Source organism: Haematobia irritans, chromosome 5 (genome assembly GCF_050003625.1).
Source record: "Haematobia irritans isolate KBUSLIRL chromosome 5, ASM5000362v1, whole genome shotgun sequence".
NCBI lineage: Eukaryota > Metazoa > Arthropoda > Insecta > Diptera > Muscidae > Haematobia > Haematobia irritans.
The window spans coordinates 90,803,520-90,825,964 of NC_134401.1; the positions used below are offsets into that span (position 1 = coordinate 90,803,520).

At 33.3% G+C, this 22,445-nt stretch overlaps 1 protein-coding gene across 1 annotated transcript in view; it reads left to right on the forward strand.

Moving 5' to 3' along the window:
• Positions 1 to 2,218: 2,218 nt before the first annotated feature.
• Positions 2,219 to 22,445, forward strand: part of Rab3 (RAS oncogene family member Rab3) — a 137,439-nt gene continuing 117,212 nt past the window's right edge. Inside the window, exon 1 of the mRNA XM_075310468.1 lies at positions 2,219 to 4,024. The gene's annotated coding sequence lies outside the window, so the exon portion shown is untranslated. The remainder of the gene's footprint in view (positions 4,025 to 22,445) is intronic.

Sequence of the window (22,445 nt, forward strand, 5' to 3'; positions counted from 1 at the left end):
TTGTACTTTACATTTTTTAAAACTTTTTTTTCTTTTTTTTTAACATGTGTTTTTCATATTTTTAATGGGTAATTTTAACTTTTTTGTTTCAAAATGGCAAAAACAGTTTAAGAATTCATAAAATGGTACAAATTTCGTCGAAAAAATGTTAAATCCAATCTGAAAAAATTGTGAATTTTTGAAAATACTTGAGGTCAAACGTTTACGACAAGCGTTAGAATCCATTAAAAATTAGAAAAAATTAGAAAAATTATTTATTTGACAAAATATAACAGAATTTTTTAATTTAAATCCAAAACATTGAATTCGGATCACAAATAAAAGAAAGAAAGAAAGAAAGAAAGAAATGATGCAAATTCAGTGCACCGGCTGATGAAATGGAGGACTTCTGTCCTATGACAAGCCTATGTTAAATTCATCGCTTCTGCGTCAATTTTGCACCTTTTCCGAATCCAAAAAGAACATTTTCATTACTTTTTTGGCGACGCTTTTTTTTGCTGGGTACTTATAGATTTCCAATTTCAGGATTAAAACTACGGTTTCTAGAAACCCAATAAGTAAAATCGGGATATCGATCTATATGGTGGCTATACCAAAACAGCGATAATCACCATTTGCGGCACACATCTTTATAGTCCTAAGAATTCCAATTTATATATGGGGTTATACAAAAATATGGACCGATACTCACCATTTCCGGCAAACCTTTTGATGTCCTAAAATACCTCTAGATTTCCAATTTCAGACAAATTGGATTAAAACTACGGTTTCTATAAGCCTAAGACCCCAAATCTGGAGGTCGGTTTAAATTGGGACTATATCAAAATCTGGACCCATCTTCGAACTTGACCTGCCTGCCAAATATCAGGACTATAGCGCCACTATTGAAGGCTGTAGCGTGATTACAACAGACCAACAGACGGACATGGTTATATCGTCTTAGAATTTCTCCCTGAGAATATATATGATATAAAAACCTTATTTGGATGTTTTTGATCAAATTATTGTGGTTAGTACGAAAAAAATGTTTTTCTTCGAATAAATGAATGATACCTCCTATTAGCGATAATTTGTTGGGTGTATAAATATCCTTTGAATTGTAAATGTGTCGAATTTTAAATGTTTTAACGAGTTAAGCTTCCACCAACAAGGGAAAGTTACTACTTCAACAAAAAGGGATAACTTATTCACTATGGACTTTGAAGTATGAAATAACATAAATATTAAAAATTTTTAAGAAATTGAATTTTCAAAATTTTATTTCTATAGAAAATTTTCTCAAATATTTTATCGGATATTAAAGCCACTGACAAACTTAAGGAGCAAAAAACAGAGTTTGCGGCCCACTGTGCGCTGACAGGTCACAAACGACGTAAAAATTATAGACCACGAAAACCACTACTAATAAACTATATAGTAATAAATAAACTAAATAGTAATTATAATTTATTGTTTGATTTTGTTTGTTCGTGATTTTTGTAATTAAATTTGAAAATTTCTGTTTTTTGTTTCACTTCAGCCTTGAAAACGGTTTTGACGAAGTCAACCGAAATATTGGAAATAAAACTTAAATAAAAACATCAATCCTATGTTTTTTAATCGACCTATAGCCGAAACTATGATAAGTATTGCTTAAAAAATGTATTTATTTAGAAAATTGAAGTACCTCTTAGTTGGAGGGAAATGTTTTGCAAAATGTACCAAAACATCAAGAATTCTACCAATCTACCAAACAAGAACGTGTTTTTTGACTAAAGGTGAGTATTAAGTTCGAGTTTAGCCGCTAAAATCGTTAAAGTGAAAACTAAATCAGTAAGAAAAATGCATGAAATTATACATATTTGTTGCCAATTTTTTTTTTATTGTAACTTGATGGGGAAAAGCCCAAAGCAAATGTTCACAAAGTTTGTATTCCTTAAAATGGATGATTAAAGAAAAGTAATCGTGAAAAAATGACGTTTTTAGCGGCTAAACTCGAACTTAATACCCACCTTAACTCAACAAAATATTATCGCATATCCTCGGTAGAGGACATCGGTAGTTAAAAGGTTAATTATTCACCACACAGAGTTGTATTAGTTATTGTTGTACTTGTTATATATAGTTAACTCACCTACCGTTATGACAATTTCAAGGCATGCGCTATAGGGAATGCACTCTCCCAAACAATAGCAAGTCGTCTATTGATTTCTGTTCTATACTTACTCACACCCACACACATTCGTATACATCAAGCATAGACAACATCTGGGAAGTTTGGTGAAAAAAAAAACGAAAGAAATTCTGTTACACATAAATTTAAGAATGAAATTTTGCTAAAACAAAAACATATAACAAATAAGAGAAGCCTATAAATTGGGAGAGAGAGACAGTGTGTGTGCGTGAATAACAGTGAAGAGACAGGGAGAAGATTTTAAGGGCCAACATAAAAAGTAGTACACACAACAAACAATAAAACGATAGTATACAAGAATTTGACGTTAACCATTAACTGAATGAAAACGGACCAAAGAGAACACTGAAATACTAACAAGAAAAACAAGGAGAAGAAGAAGACCAAAGGAGATAATTTGGATTTTTCTACAGAGCGAAAAAAAGAAACCACATCGACACAGAACGCAGTAGTACAACAAGAGAACAATAAGAAGTGTAAAAACGACGACGAAGAAATATTATCAGCCAAAGTCAAAAAGATTTCATTTCATTTTCCCTCATATACAAGAATCCTGTGAAGTGAGAAATAAATTTAAAAAAAAAATTAAATAAAAATCGGCCTGGAAAAATAACAACTTGCGTAAATGAAAAAAATCTAAAATTTATACAAAAACAAATATACAATATTTCCCTTGCATATGCTTTGTTATTTCCCTAAGAAATAAAATAATACTAAATACGGAATATAAACGCACAGCTTTTAAATCTTTACAAAATAAATATTAATTATTAAAAAAATATTGTTTTCCTAAGACAAAAAATCAATTACAAATTTACGATTTGACTAAAGAAAATTTTATAACGGCCAGCTAGAAAGAACACAAAAAAACCAACGAAACGATACGAAATTATTATCGATTTATGTATCTGTAAATGAATGTGGTTGAGCAAGGAGTCCCACAGGAATATTAACAGTTAAAGTTACTTCGTTTAGAAATCATACGCCACCAAGAACCAGCCCTTCAGCAGCAGCAGCAGCAGTTTTGTGTGTTTCCCCCCCATCCGAAAGGACGAAGTACATATACAGCTGGAAAAAGCCATTATTAGGCATCAGCACCACCAACGCAAGACTTCAGCACACAGACTCTCTAAAAACACATATACACTTACACAAGCTTAGCCCTATAAACATACATTCGCAAAAAGCACAAGATATTGGAGGACATCATCTTAGTAGGCAACAGTAGCCATTGTCCATCTTTGTGGTTGTTAAAAAAAAGGAATTGTCCTTAAGGAAAAAAAAACAAAAATCCCACAGATCAGTTTCTATTAAAACAAAACCAAGATATCGTTCAAGTGTCTTTCCGTTCCATAATAAATTTAGCTGAAATTAAATTTTGTGGTTATAGTGTTTCTTTTTCGTGTGGAAAAAAATAAGAAAAAAAATACAAGAACTCAACAAAAGTACCAATAACCTCAATCAGGTGTGTAGTCATACAACTTTCAGTGCTCAGTGCTGTGGTATACGCGCGACCTGACATAGAAACCTAAACCCCCACTCTCTGGTACATCTTAATTGCGTTGAGTTGTTCTAATCTGGGCTTTCGTCTTTATTCAAGTTATTGTGGCAAGCAAACAAAAAAAAAAAAAAAAAACAACCAAACATCTGCACTTGAAGCATTACGGAATATTGCAGTCAATTTTAATTTAATTGCAACGTTGTCGTGTTTCAAAAATTGAGCATTTCGTTTAGTCCTAAAAAAACAAGGGAAATCTCAGGACACAAGGATTAATCCCACAACAAGCAAAAAATATATTTGAAATTCTATAGAAAAGACAACAGCAGCCACCCAACAACAAATACCCAAAGGTAAGTTTCCATGTAGTATATATTGGTCCATATTATTATATGTACATATCTGTATATATGTATGTATGTATTTGTGTGGCAAATATTCAGCCAGACATGTAATAAAAGGATATGTTATAGGTGGTCCTTGGTCTAATAGAAAAATTTAATTCTTGTTAATATAAGATTTTTAGACTAATCGCCCTTTTGTCCAAAAAAGTCGACTTCTAGTAATTCACAACTAATCGGCTTTCTACATAAAAGCCCTGTGTTCCAGACCGGCTGGGGTCGAAATATTGCTCATTTGTGTATTATAGGACTCATCCTGTACACAGAAAAAAATTTAAAAAAATTTTTTCACAATTAAAGCTTTAATTGTGTTTTCAAAAATATTCTATTAAAAATTTCAAACAAATTTTTTAATTGAAACAAACATCAATCACAAAATTTAATTAATTAAATTAATTTTTTAATTGATACTATAATTTTTGTGATTGAAGACATTTCAATTAAAAATTGATTGGATCAATTAATGTCGTGATTGAAGACAATTTTTTTTTTTGTGTGTAGGGAAACCTCAAAATGTCTCCCAGATATATGAGTCGGAAAATGATTTTTTGACTAATCGACATTTTGTCCAAAAAGCGTCGAAATCCCGAAGTCGTTTTTTAGCAAACCACAAAATCAACAAATCGACTTTTTGTTTTTTTCGAATCGAAGTAAATTGACTTTTGGTGATGGTCTAAAACCTAAAATAAATTGTTAATCGACTTAAACCTTAGTGCTGTCATATATAAGATTTAATCTTGTTGTACTAAGGATCACCAAAATACGAATAAATAAATAAATAAATAAATAAATAAACAAGACGAAAACTTAAGACGGTGCTTTACCGGGAAAAAGGGTTGCCCCTGTATATGTTGCCAGATGTATCACCAGAGGTCATAAACAAACGCTGGGAAACTTTATTGATGTTCGGCTATAAAAAGTAGGTCCCTTCACCCTCAAAAAAAAATCGCTTCTTTAACATATGTTCCAAACATATTTTGCAGGAAGCACATATATTATTGGATACTGGCGAAACATTAATATGTTTGTTTTATGTGAACATATTATATGTTTGGAAGCATTTTGAGCCCAAAAATATTATATGCTTGGAAGAATTTTTCCCAAAGACGATTGTGCTCATTGCCTAACATACTTGTAATTTTCGCTTCCACGAAATATTTTAGTTCTTGGCACCTTTTTCTGTAATACAAATAATGCTGAAGAAATTATTCACTTTTATATATTTTTTAAATTTTACCTTTCGCCTGCACGGAGAATCGAACCGAGAACCATACAGTTTGTAAGCCAACACACTATCCACTGGGCTACGTAGCTGTTATGGTCACCAGCAGTTAATTATCGTTATAAGTTACATTTATATAGCATAGTTTGCAGCGCCCATGCAAACATAACATTGTTTAACAGAAACATACATTTGTTTGCCACGTGGAGCAGTGGTTAGCATGTCTGCCTTGCATGCAAAGGGTCGTGGGTTCAATCCCTGCTCCGACCGAACACTTTTCTTTTTTTTTAATTTACACATTTATATTTATACTATATTAAATTTTTATAATGAAACTTCGAAATGTGGATTATTAAAGATTTATAGTCTGTAACAGTGCTTGATATAAACGAAATTGATAAAATATTATGTTTTTATTGCAAAAATAACAATTTTGTAACAAAAAACTGTTTTTGGTACAAAACTTTAAAATTTGTAAGGAATTCAAAGAAGAACGTGGAGTCGAGTATAAACATACATATATAATTTTATAATATAAACATACATTTATTTAGGCGTGAACAGTTTTTTACTAGCATTTAACACCATCGCTCTAAAATACCTTTTATTTTTCTTTAAAAATGCATAAATAAAAAATTCATAAAAATAAACTTTTTAAATTGTTTTAGCTGCAAAACTCGAACTTAATGCCCGCTTTTATATTTGAAGGTGTCCGTCAACTCCTCGTGGACTACTTATTAATAAAGAGGAACTAAACTTTGTTTTTATACATTTTACTGTGTAATTTTTCACTATTTCCTCCTTATTTCATTTTACTGTCCCAACTCTAAAAAGAGTATAGTGCCCTTTCGTTATTTTTATGAAGACCCCTGATTTCTTTTAACGAACCAAGGAAAAAATTGTGCCCATAATGCCAAAATGATAAACAACACATGTCCACACATACATAAAATGCTACTCTCAAGGTGAAAACATATGCTGTTTGTTTTTCACATGTCTATTCTCTTGGTTCCGAATGTCTATTCTTTTTATTCAAATTAAATAATAGTTGTGTTCCTTTACGTACTACTAGTTACTACTTTTACTAGTTTTTACTAGAAACCGTTCCTCAACCCCAAAAAATAGTAAAAGTAGTAAACAATTGTAAGAGAACAATGTCAAAATGCATGTCTCTTTTAAAATTTTTTTACTACAAGTTACTCGACAAATTCTTTCGAGTAAAAGTTGTAGATATGTCATGACAAAAATAATTATTTGTTTTCAAATTTTCCAAACTAAAGTAGTTCCAAATCGCTTTTTTTGGAAATAAATCTGAAACTTTTTAATGGATTAAGATATCATCATAATTTTTTCTTTGTGCCAAAGCTGAAATGTTTTTCTCTATATTTAGAGGTTTGTAGGTCCCTAGTGGATTCACGGGCTGGTCTATAGACGTTGGAAGTTGGACACCTCGGATGTATGCAATTTAGTGTTACTTGGCAAACGCGCAATTATGCACCGATTTTCATGATTTTTGCTTTGCTGGATAGAACTTATAAACTACCATAAAAAGATTGTGTATGTGTGCGAATATATCTAATATTTGCGAGATAGGGCCTTACAATTTATTTTTTTGCAAAATTTGAACAAAGTGGGGTCTGTATTTTGAGTCTAGAAGGACTACATTCCTTATAAAATTCTACGTATTTTGGAGGAAAATTTTGTGCACCTTTGTGCTTCAGATTTAACGTGTAGACTCCACAATTTGGAATTTCAAAACAATGCCGAACCAATACCACTTGTTTCGAAAAAAGTACCAAAACATTGACCGACTCACACCAAATTCGGCACACCCTTTAATGGACCAAAAGTACCTCTACGTTTTGAATTTCATGCAAATCGGATAAAAGTTTTAATGTCTATGTCATGAAGACCCCAATTCGGGGGTCGGTTCATATGGAAGTAAAATCGAAACTTAGGCCGAAGTAGTCCCATCTTCAAAATTGACCTGCATGTAGAAGAAAAACGTGTCTGTTAAAATTTCAGCACTATAGGTTCATTATTGATGGAAGTAGCCTGATTACAACAGATAGCCAGGCAGAGAGACATCGTCTTATAATTTCTCCCTGATCAAGACTATATATACTTTATATAGTCAGAATTCGTTATTTGTATGTGTTACAAACGGAATGAAAAACCCCACCTTATAAGATACTGATAATATGCGCTATTACACTACTTTATGGCCCAGAAGCCAGAGTTTTACTTTGAATAAAAATTTTGCAAAAGGAGTACTTTTTATAACAAAGTAAAAACCATAGCTTCTTTCTATCGTAATAAGGATTTCAAAGTTTCCTGCAAAAAATCTGCCATTTGTCAAAAAAATTCTATATAAAAGAATTTAATTTACCTACATGTTTTGAAAATATTTATTCAAATCACAATGCTTCTTTTGTTTTTTATTTGACATTTTTACGATTTTTACTATATTTTCGTTCCTGTACATTTAACAAATATAGAAATCTGAGAGGATTTTCAATATTTCTCTCTTTTACTACTTTTTACTACGAGTAAAGTAAAGGAACACACCTAATATTTAGACTTAAGCATATCAAATTTTTGGCCTTATCATGAAACAGTTTTCCGAAACAACATACAAGCGGTTTCACAGAAATTGTTCTCTTTTGATTCTTTCACTGTGTTATGTTGATATCTTTCGTCAACTCTCCCGGTTTCCATCTCTATTTCTTTCTCTATACTCTCTCTGTCGCTTTTAATAAAATATCACAACATATGTATGTTTAGTCGAAATTTGTAAATTTATATATGTTTGCATTCACACATATGATTTTTATGAAACATTCATGTCCCAAACATAATATATTCTAACATATTAACATAGATGTCCCAAACATTTAGTGTTAGTTTAGGAACATTACATGTTTGCACTTAAATATATTGTGTTTTAAAATTGTGCCCGAAACACATTTTGTTTATATCGGAACATATGAAAAACATATTTTTCTAAGAGTGTTGTCATTGAGTTAAATATAGAATCGGGCAGCACTCAGAGATAGGTTAGGTTAGGTGGCAGCCCGATGTATCAGGCTCACTTAGACTATTCCGTCCATTGTGATACCACATTGGCACTCAGTGATTAGAGAGAAGTTCACCACTGTGGTATCACAATAGACTGAATAGTCTCTAAGTGAGCCTGAAATATCGGGCTTTTCACCGAAGTCCTTTTGTCCTTATAGTTAAGCGGACTTTGTTGGACTAAGGTCAACTTGACTTTGGTAGTTCTGAAAGATTCTTCAAAATTAATGAAATAGTCTTTAAATTTGTTGACTTTTTGTAAGTTGACTATAAAGCAAAACAGCTTTTTAAAGTAGGATATGTTTTTCAACTCTTTACATTAAAGACATTTTTAACTTGAAACACAGCCTAATTTCTACTTGAAGTTGAGTCTGAATTTGGAAATTAAGTCGGGCCGGGCCGACTATATTATACCCTGCACTAGAGGTGTGTACGTGAGTAATGTTTTACTCTCGCTTACGCACACACACACGCACGATATTGTTTGGTAGGACTCACGCTCACACACACTCACGAAAAGAAAATTTGGACTCACGGACACTCACGAAATTAGCGTGACTCGAAAAATACTGTGACTCTCGAAAATACCGTGACTCACGAATAATTTTATGAGTAATTTACCTTAGGGACGTATCTGAATACATGAACTTGATTAAAATCGAGAGCGTTATTAAACTCCTAACATCCCAGGTGATACTAAAGTTCTAAATGAATTCAACTCGTAAGCGTTTCATGTCCGTGGGCGGGATTATTTTCGTGAGCGTAGTTTTTCGAAATTCGTTATTCACGCACACTCACAAAAAAATATTTTCGTGACTCACGCTCACGCACGACATTTGGTTTGTTAATCACGCACACTCACGCCGTTGCAATCAGCGTGACTCACGATTCACGCGTGGGTCACGACAATTTCGTGTCATGTGCACACCTCTACCCTGCACCATTTTGGAGATCGACATCAGAGAATGAAGCCGACCCATATTTGTCGGCGGCGGCTGACACAAAATTTTTGTCTCTGGCGGAGGCGGCTTGACGGCTAAGCCGATATAAGTTTGTCTAGTCGGCGGCGGACAATTTTTCATTATATAATCAATTTGAAGTTATTGGAATGGTAGTGAGATTAGTTGTACAACCAATCATACAATAAAATTAACATTTCATTAAAATTTTTGCAAACTCATTGTAACAGATTGAAAGTGATTGATTGTGGGTGGAAGGTACACAATAGTTGCAAAAATGCGACAAATATTAATACATTTTTCTGATTTAAATCGATATATTTGATTAATTGGCGGCTAAATTTGAGTCGAGATGAGACCGCATATTCGGCGGCGGAGTCGACTGGCCAAAAATGGTCGGCGCGACTCGGCGGCTTCATTCTCTGATCCACATTTTCGATACCATATCAAATCCGTCAAATGTTTTGGGTGCTATATATAAAGGTTTTGTCACAAATATATACTAATACCCGGGGGTGGAACACTATGTTAGTGAAAAACAAGTATATACGGCCGTAAGTTCGGCCAGGCCGAATCTTATGTACCCTCCAACATGAATTGCGTAGAAACTTCTACGAAAGACTGTCATCCACAATCGAATTACTTGGGTTGTGGTATCTTAAAACTTCTTAACATCGTTTTCTAAATTGTGAGTTAGTCAATACGTGGTATAGATTAGCCAAAAAAGGTATGTATAGGTACGTCTACAAATAATTACGAAATGATATGGACTTTTGCACGGTACGTAGAGAGCCAGAATTGAAATATGGGGTCGCTTATATGTGGGCTATATACAATTATGGACTTGATATGGACCAATTTTTGTGTGATTGGGGATCGATTTATCTGAGGGCTATATATAACTATAGACCGATATGGACCTAGTTAGGCATGATTGTTAACGGACATATACTAGCACAATGTACCAAATTTCAACTGACTCGGATGAAATTTGCTGCTCCAAATCTCGGGATCGGTTTATATGGGGGCCATATATGGTTATGGACTGATATGGACCACTTTTGGCATGGCACCAGATCGGATGAATTTTGCTTCTCCAAAAGGCACCGGATGTCAAATCTGGGGATCGGTTTATATGGGGGCTATATATAATTATGGACTGATATGAACCAACTCCTACATGGTTGTTGGTACCAAATTTCAACAGAATCTAATGAATTTTGGTCTTCCAAGAGGCTCTGGAGGTTAAATCTGGTGATGGGTTTATATGGGGTCTGTATATATTTATGGACCGATGTGGACCAATTTTTGCATGGTTGTTAGAGATCATATGCTGACACCATGTATCAAATTTCAACCGGATCGGATGAAATTTGCTTCCCTTATAGGCTCCGTAAGCCAAATCGGGGGATCGGTTTATATGGGGCCTATATATAATTGTGGACCGATGTGGACCAATTTTTGCATGGTTGGTAGAGACCATATACTAACACCATGTACAAAATTTCAGCCGAATCGGATGAAACTTGCTTCTCTTAGAGGATCTGCAAGCCAAATTTGGGGGACCGTTTATATGGGGGCTATACGTAAATGTGGACCGATATGGCCCATTTGCAATACCATCTGACCTACGTCAATAACAACTACTTGTGCCAAGTTTTTAGTCGATAGCTAGTTTCGTTCGGAAGTTAGCGTGATTTCAACAGACGGACGGACGGACATGCTCAGATCGACTCAGAATTTCACCACGACCCAGAATATATATACTTTATGGGGCCTCAGAGAAATATTTAGATGTGTTACAAACGGACAGAGTTAATATACCCTCATCCTATGGTGGAGGGTATAACAAGCAAGTAAACTCCAAAGTCAGGCGGGACCGACTATATTATACCCTTCACCACTATGTACACTAAAGTTTGTGTTGCCATCTCAACTCCTTCAAATTTGTTGGGATTTATTATTGTGGGTTGTGATATATTGTTTGGCCCAGTCGGGCGATATTCCACAAGTTTATTTAAAACTCGGCCTTTTGTGGAAAATTGGCATTGGATATTAGTGGTTGAATTTCTTTTTTTAACAATTGGTGTTTTAAGATTGCAAATATTGGTGTTTACTAAATACATTGGTCGGTTGCGGTAGATTGCAGCCGTTCTCTGGTGTGTAGGATATGACTACGACATGGGGAAATCATCACAGAATTTTGCTTAAAATGTGGGTATTTTGGCCATATTTGTATAAACCGGAAGAACAAATATATGAAGGCTTTATCTAAATCTGAACCAAATAGATCAAGATAACACACTTAAATAGCATATTTAATATGTTATATTCTCTGTGGAAACTATCGGGTCAATTGGAGGAAACTCCCATTGAAAATGGGTCTGAAATATAAAAAATTCTACCATATTTCTCCAACTCTGGCGTACATAGATATGGGAGCTATATCTAAATCTGAAACGATTTTGGCATGCATAGGTAGAATAATAAATCTGCTATTTCTGCAAACTTTCATGTACATTGGAGAATAACTTTGGCATCCGTGGTCATATGAGTGCAAATCTGGTGAAAAATATATAAATTTGAAGAAAATCAGTGCCAAACTTTGGCTTTTGGGGCCATATAAATGTAAATCAGGCGAAAGATTTATATGGGAGCTATATCTAAATCTGAACCGATTTAAACTAAATTCAGCATACTTTACGACACTATCAATTGCGCTCCTTGTGCAAAATTTAAAGCAAATTAGTCTGAAATTCTAGCTTTTGGAGCCATATTAGTAGATATCGGGCGAAAAATATATATGGGAGCTATATCTAAAACTGAACCGATTTCTTCCAAAATCAATAAGGTTCTATTCTGACCCAAAACAGAAACTTTTGCCAAATTTGAAATCGATTGGACTGAAATTGCGACCTAGACTTTGATTACAAAAATGTGTTTACAGACAGACTCAGAGGTCGGCCCAGAGCAATATTGCCAAAGACATCATAGGTCTATCTTGTATCCTTCTGGGTGTTGCAAACATAGGCACTAACTCTGCTCTGTTCTACAGTGTGGCGCAGGGTATAAATATAAGAAACATTTAAATCTGAAGCAATTTTTAGGCAACATCACAAAATTGAATTTATGATTTATCGGTCGATAGATGTGTATTAGAAATATCGGAATATTTAAGTTATTTTTAAAAGTCTTCGACTTAGCAGTGGCGATTTTACAAGGAAAATATTGTTATTTTGACCATTTTTCCAACCAAATTTGGCATGCATATCGAGAACGTTAATTCTACTCCCTTGGCAAAATTTTACGTAAATCAGAGTAAAATTGTGGCCTCTGTGGTTATATGAGCGTAAAACGGGCGAACGATATATATGGGAGCTATATCTAAATCTGAACCGATTTCTTCCAAAATCAATAGTGTTCTATTCTGACCCAAACCACATACTTGTGCCAAATTTGAAATCGATTGGACTTAAATTGCGACCTACACTTTGATCACACAAATGTGTTCACAAAGAGACTGACATGGATAGATCGACTCAGGGGCCTGCCCTGAGCAATATTGCCAAAGACATCATAGGTCTATCTCCTATCCTTCTGGGTGTTGCAAACATATGCACTAACTTATAATACCCTGTTCCACAGTGTGGCGCAGGGTATAAAAAAGCGGGGCATGCTTTTCTTCAGTGTACCCTTGAGAGTGTACTACTAATTGGATATGGTTATCAATTTAGTTGTATTCTTGTATTGTGTCAATAGTATTGATAATTGTATGTATCCTGGTCTTGATCATAGCAAGAGCAAAACTATGAGAGTAAAACTATAAAAAATGCATGTTTACAGACAATGGATTATGTATGGCCATTCAAACACTCCAGGATATGGGCAATATTGTTGTATAAATTAGCTTATGACCACAGGACGTATACTTAATAAAAAAACCCTTGTCATGCCCCTTGCTTATGGGATTTTTTTTTTTTTAATTGCGAACAAACATTTTACACACCCACACATTGACTCGAGTAAGTGTAACAGGATATTCTCTCAATTGTTTTGTAGACATGACTGGGTGTGTGTGTGTGTATGTGCGTTGTACATGTGTAACCTCTTATGTTCACCACTTACTTGCCATGTCTCTTGAACAGAAGAAGACCATTAAATTTCAAGTGCCCCTTCATGTCTTTAAAATGCCTCCATTTTCTATGACGATAACAAAGCCAACAAATATTCATAACAGCAGAAATTTCCATTGCGAAATATGATATTCGTAGAATATCCTTTTTCTCTTGTGGCTTGTGGGTTGTAGTTATGAAAGCCAACAAAATGTATAATTATTTTCAATTGTAGACCATTGATGTAACATCATCGTTAGCCTTTCTGACGCTCGCGCCAAAGTCATCAAGAAACCCATCATCGGCCATTGAACAATATGGAAAAGCCGAAATGGTTCATTTGAAATAGAAAGACTTTGACGAAGAGGAGTTCTGTTTCTTCGGCATGGGTAAATGATGTAAAGTGGTCAGCACCTTCAGCCAATGACAGAAAATCGAGTGGGAGTTTTAACGAAATAGAACGTGTGTGTGTGTGGGGGGGGGGGGGTAGTGTACAAATTTTTGATTTTTGCTTTTGCTCCCCCCATTCACTTGGAATTTAAAAGCAAGTCAAAAAGCCATCTAGAAAGGAAGAAAGTTGCGAAAGTGTGAAAGTTGGGTTGATAGTCTAAAAGCGAATGACGACAAATATGCGAATTCTTTATACTCTCATTGTCAGCCATGATTAGAGCATCAAGTTGGTGTCCTCCCCCAATCTTTTACAAATTTATAATGATGCTGAAATAAAGGAGAAACTTATTTGGGGGTCAAAACACAATATGGAAAAATCCAAGGCAGGTGGGTAAGTAATAAGGACTTCCTGTTTTGTGTATTAATCCCGGAGGTTCAAGTGTAGTTAACTTTGGGTTGAATGAATTACCCGAATTTATCCTGATAATTGGTTGATAGTTTTGCTGCAAGTAGAGAATGCTGGTAATTCCGAAACAGCCAAATAAATTTGACAAACATCTGTTGGTTAAGCTACACTTGTAGTTTAGTCAATGCATGGTTTTAAGCTGAAATCAAAAACAACAGTAATGATTGAAGAATAAACCAACAATAACAAAACAAAACGAATGAAATAATATGTTGGCAAAATTTTCTATAGAAATAAAATTTTGAAATTTTGACAAAATTTTCTACAGAAATAAAACTTTGACAAAACATTCTAAAGAAATAAAATATTGAACAACATTTTTATAGAAATAAAATTTTGTCAAATTTTTCCATAGAAATAACATTTTGACAAATATTTCTGTAGAAATAAAATTTTGACAACATTTTCTATAGAAATAAAATTTTGACAAAATTTTCTATGGAAATAAAATTTTGACAGAATTTTCTATAGAAATAAAATTTTGACAAAAGTTTCTATAGAAATAAAATTTTGCAAAAAATTTCTATAGAAATAGAATTTTGACAAAATTTTCTAAAGAAATAAAATTTTGACAAAATTTTCTGTAGAAATAAAATTTTGTCAAAATTTTCTATGGAAATAAAATTTTGACAAAAAATTCTGTAGAAATAAAATTTTGTCAAAATTTTCTATAGAAATAAAATTTTGACAAAATTTTCTATGGGAATAAAATGTTGACAGCATTTTCTGTAGAAATAAAATATTGTTGTTGTTTTTTTATTTCAGCTTAAAACCATACATTGACTAAACTACAAGAGTAGCTTAACCAACAGAGGAAAAGAATGTTTGTCAAATTTATTTGGGCAAAGCCCTATAGACTGCAAGATGGTTGGATGGACGCACGTTTCGGAATTACCACATTCCTCATCAGCATCCTCTACTTGCAGCAAAACTATCAACCAATTATCAGAATAAATTCAGGCAGTTTATTAAACCCAACAAAAACCACACTTGAACCCTCCGAAAAAAGGTTTTACATTGATAGCCGGCTTATGCCAAAATAAATTCGAAACAAAATTTTCTATAGGAATAACATTTTGACAAAATTTTCTATAGAAATAAAATTTTGACAACATTTTCTATGGAAATAAAATTTTGACAAAAAATTCTATAGAAATGAAATTTTGACAAAATTTTCTATAGAAATAAAAATTTGAAAAAATTTTCTATGGAAATTAAATTTTGGCAAAACTTTCTATAGAAATAAAATTTTGACAAAAAATTCTGTAGAAATAAAATTTTGTCAAACATTTTTTATAGAAATAAGATTTTGACAACATTTTCTTTAGAAATAAAATTTTGAAAAAATTTTCTATGAAAATACAAATTTGACAGCATTTTCTGTAGAAATAAAATATTGACAATATTTTTTTTAAAAATAAAATCGCCTGAACCGAAACATGTACAGTCTAGGCGTGTATAGATTTGTATCTGGCATTTTCTCTTCAATGGCTCTATTAACCATGTTCCTTAATCTATATCTGTCCATAAAGCTCGAATAATAATTGTATAATTAGATATAATGCATTTGGACGTCAATTGCCTGTTTCGGTATCAGGCTAACATGAAATATAATAAGCAACGATGAGCCCGTCGTAAAAAAAAAACACGACTAATGTACGCGTTAGAATTGTTGTTGTATCCTGGAAACCAGTTTCTGTAAGTTGTCACATGTGGTTGTAGTTGACTGTAGAAACAATAAGCACTGTTCGACTGTTCACCACTTAGGTGAATTCTAACAAATTAGCTTTCTAAAAATAAATTTCGTGTTGTTGCATTACTATGTAACAAAACGAAATAAAAACAAGTATATACGGCCGTAAGTTCGGCCAGGCCGAATCTTATGTACCCTCCACCATGGATTGCGTAGGAACTTCTACGAAAGGCTGTCATCCACAATCGAATTACTTGGGTTCCGATAACACTTGCCGATGGCAAGGTATCGTAACACTTTTTAACACTGTCTTCTAAATTGTAAGTTAGCCCATACGGGGTATATATTAAACAAAAAAAGGCCGATTAAATACGTATATAACCTAGTTTGACAAAATTTTCTATAGAAATAAAATTTTGACAAAATTTTCTATAGAAATGAAACCTTGAAAAAATTTTCTATAGAAATAAAATTTTGACAAAATTTTCTATAGAAATAAAAATTTGACAAAATTTTCTATAGAAATAAAAACTTGACAAAATTTTCTATAGAAATAAAATGTTGACAAAATTTTCTATGGAAGTAAAATGTTGACAAAATTTTCTATGGAAGTAAAATGTTGACAAAATTTTCTATAGCAATACAATTTTGACAAAAATTTCTATAGAAATAAAATGTTGACAAAATTTTGTATAGAAATGAAATTTTGACTAAATTTTGTATAGAAATAAAATGTTGACAAAATTTTCTATAGAAATAAAATTTTGACAAACATTTCTATAGAAATAAACTTTTGACAAAACTTTCTATAGAAATGAAATTTTAACAAAACTTTCTATAGTAATAAAATTTGACAAAATTTTCTATGGAAATAAAGTTTTGGTAGATTACAAAATTTTCTATAGAAATAAAATGTTGACAAAATTTTCTATAGAAATAAAATTTTGACAAACATTTGTATAGAAATAAACTTTTGACAAAACTTTCTATAGAAATGAAATTTTGACAAAACTTTCTATAGTAATAAAATTTTTACAAAATTTTCTATGGAAATAAAGTTTTGGTAGATTATTTTTGGCGATATGGACCAATTTTTGTGTAATAAGTCATTGGCTATATATAACTAAAGACCGATATGAACCAATTTTTACATGGCTGTTAGAGGCCATATATTGACAAAATGTACCAATTTTCAACCGTATCGGATGACTTTTCTCCTCCAAGGGGTTCCGGACGTCAAATCTGGGGACGGTTTATATGGGAACTATATATAATTATGGACCGATATGGACCAATTTTTGCATGGTTGTTAAAAACCGTATACTAAGACCACGTACTAAATTTCAACCGGATCGGATGAATTTTGCTCCTCCAAGAGGCTCCGGTGGTCAAATCTGGGGATCGGTTTATATGGGAGCTATATATAATTATGGACCGATATGGACCAATTTTTGCATGGTTGTTAGAGACCATATACTAACACCATGTACCAAATTTCAACTGGATCGGATGAATTTTGCTTTTCCAAGAGGCTCCGGAGGTCAAATCTGGGGATCGGTTTATATGGGGGCTATATATAATTATGGACCGATATGGACCAATTTTTGCATGGTTATTAGAGGCCGTGAACTAACATCAGGTACCAAATTTCAACCGGATCGGATGAATTTTGCCCCTCCAAGAGGCTCCGGAGGTCAAATCTGGGGATCGGTTTATATGGGGGCTATATATAATTATGTACCGATATGGACCAATTTTTGCATGGTTGTTAAAAACCGTATACTAAGACCACGTACTAAATTTCAACCGGATCGGATGAATTTTGCTCCTCCAAGAGGCTCCGGTGGTCAAATCTGGGGATCGGTTTATATGGGAGCTATATATAATTATGGACCGATATGGACCACTTTTTGCATGGCTGTTAGAGACCATATACTAACATCAGGTACCAAATTTCAATCGGATCGGATGAATTTTGCCCCTCCAAGAGGCTCCGGAAGTCAAATCTGGGGATCGGTTTATATGGGGGCTATATATAATTATGGACCGATATGGACCAATTTTTGCATGGTTGTTAGAGACCGTATACTAAGACCACGTACCAAATTTCAACCGGATCGGATGAATTTTGCTGCTCCGGGAGGCTCCCCAAGCCAAATTTGGGGATCGGTTTATATGGGGGCCATACGTAAACGTGGTCCGATATGGCCCATTTTCAATACCATCTGACCTACATCAATAACAACTACTTGTGCCAAGTTTCAAGTCGATAGCTTGTTTCGTTCGGAAGTTAGCGTGATTTCCACAGACGGACGGACAGCCGGACAGACGGACAGACGGACGGACGGACAGACGGACAGACGGACGGACGGACGGACATGCTTAGATCGACTCAGAATTTCACCACGATCCAGAATATATATACTTTAATGGGTCTTAGAGCAATATTTCGATGTGTTACAAACGGAATGACAAAGTTAATATACCCCCATCCTATGGTGGAGGGTATAATAAGATTAAGGGACTTGTAAGTTATATGAAAAGATGATGTACAGTGGGAGAAAAAGATGATTCAATTTGTAAGAGGAAATTTCCCAAATGTTTTCTCCATAAGGAGTTAGCATAAAGGGCCCAAAATTGAGTTATCTCTCCCAGCCAGATCTATACTAAAGGCTGTGGAAAGGTTCATTCGCCCGAACCGAAACATGTACAGTCTAGGCGTGTATAGATTTGTATCTGGCATTTTCTTTTCAATGGCTCTATTAACCATGTTCCTTAATCTATATCTGTCCATAAACCTCGAATAATAATTGTATAATTAGATAAAAATAAAATATTTACAAAATTTTCTATAGAAATAAAGTTTCGACAAAATTTTCTATAGAAATAAAATATTGACAACATTTTTATAGAAATAAAATTTTGACACAATTTTCTATAGAAACAAAATTTGCACAAAATTTTATAAAGAAATAGAATTTTGTCAAATTTTTCTATAGAAACAAAATTGTGACAAAATTTTCTAAAGACATAGAATTTTGTCAAAATTTTCTATAGAAATAAAATTGTGACAAAACTTTCTATAGAAATAAAATTGTGACAAAATATTCTGTAGAAATAAATTTTTGTCAAAATTTTCTATAGAAATAAAATTGTGACAAAACTTTCTATAGAAATAAAATTTTGACAAAATTTTCTAAAGAAATAAAATTTTGACAAATTTTTCTATGGAAATAAAATTTTGACACAATTTTTAGTAGAAATAAAATATTGACAACATTTTTTTTTTAAATAAAATTTTGACAAAATTTTCTATAGAAATAAAGTTTCGACGATATTTTCTATAGGAATAAAATATTGACAACATTTTTATAGAGATAAAATTTTGACACAATTTCCAATAGAAACAAAATTTTGACAAAATTTTCTAAAGAAATAGAATTTTGTCAAATTTTTCTATAGAAACAAACTTTTGTCAAAATTTTCTATAGAAATAAAATTTTGACAAAAATTACTATAGAAATAAAATTTAGACAAAAATAGAAATAAAATTTTGTCAAATTTTTCAAGAGAAACATTTTGGCAAAATTTTCTATAAATTCAATATTTTTAAAAGTTTTAATTTTGGTGTTAGTTCCTACTATCAAAGTCCATTGTGAGTAAGTTCTCCCTTTTTGTAGAAGTAATAACTGAAATAACTAAAATAAAATAACAAAACATTGCTTTAGAAGAAAAAAACATTTTTATACCCACCACCATAGAATGGTGACGGGGGTATAATAAGTTTGTCATTCCGTTTGTAACACATCGAAATATCGATTTCCGACTATATAAAGTATATATTCTTGATCAGGGAGAAATTCTAAGACGATATAACGATGTCCATCTGTCTGTCTGTATGTTGTAATCACGCTACAGTCTTCAATAATGAAGCAATCGTGCTGAAATTTTGCACAAACTCGTCTTTTGTCTGCAGGCAGGTCAAGTTCGAAGATGGGCTATATCGGTCTAGGTTTTGATATAGTCCCCATTAGAGTTGTGCGCGTGAGGGAGTTTTCAGGCACGCTCACGCACGCTCACAAATTCAAAATGTCATTCACGCACGATCACGCACGCCCGTTTTTGAATTGCTCACACTCACGCACGCTCACGAATGAATTCGTAACATTCACGCACGATCACGCACGCCCGTTTTGGAATTGCTCACACTCACGCACGGTTTTTATTGATTCACGCTCACTCACGTTCACGAACCAAAATTCTGCAAAGATAAACACTCACGATTGCAGAATAGTGACTACCGCACGCTCACGACGGCGGATATATCAACTCACGTGCGTGAGTTGATATATCCACACTCACGATTCGAAAAAAAACTACTCACGCACGTTCACGAACAATGAAACGTACTTCCACACACTCACGATTCATAAAAAAACTATTCACGCACGCTCACGATGTAAAATGCAACTCACGCACGTTCACGACTATTATACTTACTAAACAAACGAAAAAATGTAATTCACGAATGAGTACGAACTTAAAAACTTACTCACTCTCGCTCGTGATACAAATGAGCTACCCACACAAATTGGCCAAAATATTTCTAATTAAAAATCTGAAGTTGAAAACGTACTCAATTAAAAAACAAGTAAGGAAAGTCTAAAGTCGGGAGGGGCCGACTATATTATACCCTGCACCACTTTGTAGATCTAAATTTTCGATACCATATCACATCCGTCAAATGTGTTGGGGGCTATATATAAAGGTTTGTCCCAAATACATACATTTAAATATCACTGGATCTGGACAGAATTTGATAGACTTCTACAAATCTATAGACTCAAAATTTAAGTCGGCTAATGCACTAGGGTGGAACACAATATTAGTAAAAAATATGTGAAACATTTAAATCTGAAGCAATTTTAAGGAAACTTCGCAAAAGTTTATTTATGATTTATCGCTCGATATATATGTATTAGAAGTTTAGGAAAATTAGAGCCATTTTTACAACTTTTGGACTAAGCAGTGGCGATTTTACAAGGAAAATGTTGGTATTTTGACCATTTTTGTCGAAATCAGAAAACATATATATGGGAGCTATATCTAAATCTGAACCGATTTCAACCAAATTTGGCACGCATAGCAACAATGCTAATTTTACTCTCTGTGCAAAATTTCAACTAAATCGGAGTTAAAAATTGGGCTCTGTGGTCATATGAGTGTAAATCGGGCGAAAGCTATATATGGGAGATATATCTAAATCTGAACCGATTTCAACCAAATTTGGCACGCATAGTTACAATGCTAATTCTACTCCCTGTGCAAAATTTCAACTAAAACGGAGTTAAAAATTGGCCCCTGTGGTCATATGAGTGTAAATCGGGCGAAAGCTATATATGGGAGATATATCCAAATCTGATCCGATTTCAACCAAATTTGGCAGGCATAGTTACAATGCTAATTCTACTCCCTGTGCAAAATTTCAACTAAATCGGAGTTAAAATTTGGCCTCTGTGGACAAATGAGTGTAAATCGGGCGAAAGCTATATATGGGAGCTATATCTAAATCTGAACCGATTTGGTTGCTATTTTGCAAGTTTTTCGAGACCCATAAAATATTCGGATGTACGGAATTTGAGGAAGATCGGTTGATATACACGCCAAATATGACCAAATCGGTGAGAAATATATATGGCAGCTATATCTAAATCTGAACCGATTTTTTCCAGAATCAATAGGGATCGTCCTTGAACCGAAACAGGACCCTATACCAAATTTTAGGACAATCGGACTAAAACTGCGAGCTGTACTTTGCACAAAAAATACATCAACAGACAGACAGACGGACAGACAGACAGACGGACATCGCTAAATCGACTCAGAATTTAATTCTAAGCCGATCCGTATACTAAAAGGTTGGTCTATGATTACTCCTTCTTGGCGTTACATACAAATGCACAAACTTATTATACCCTGTACCACAGTAGTGGTGAAGGTTATAATTAACAGATACAATTAACATTTTAATCAAATCAAAATATAAATTCAATTAAAATTTGGATTGATTTTGGCCGAAAAACTTAATTAATTTTTAATTGAGGCAATCAATGATTTATAGTGTTATTGTTTACTTATTTTATTTTTTATTATATTATAATTACATATATTATAATTATACTATATAGAATTATTTTTTTTACATCTAAGCCAAAATTTAATGAACCAATGAAACCAATTATTTCCGAAAATTATTAATTTTTTATTTGGAAGTTCAATTTAAAAATGTAAAAATGTTCAATCATTATTATACCCTTCACCACTACTGTGGTACAGGGTATAATAAGTTTGTGCATTTGTATGTAACGCCAAGAAGGAAAAGTCTGAGACCCATCGTTTAGTATACCGATCGTCTTAGAATTAAATTCTGAGTCGATTTAGCGATGTCCGTCTGTC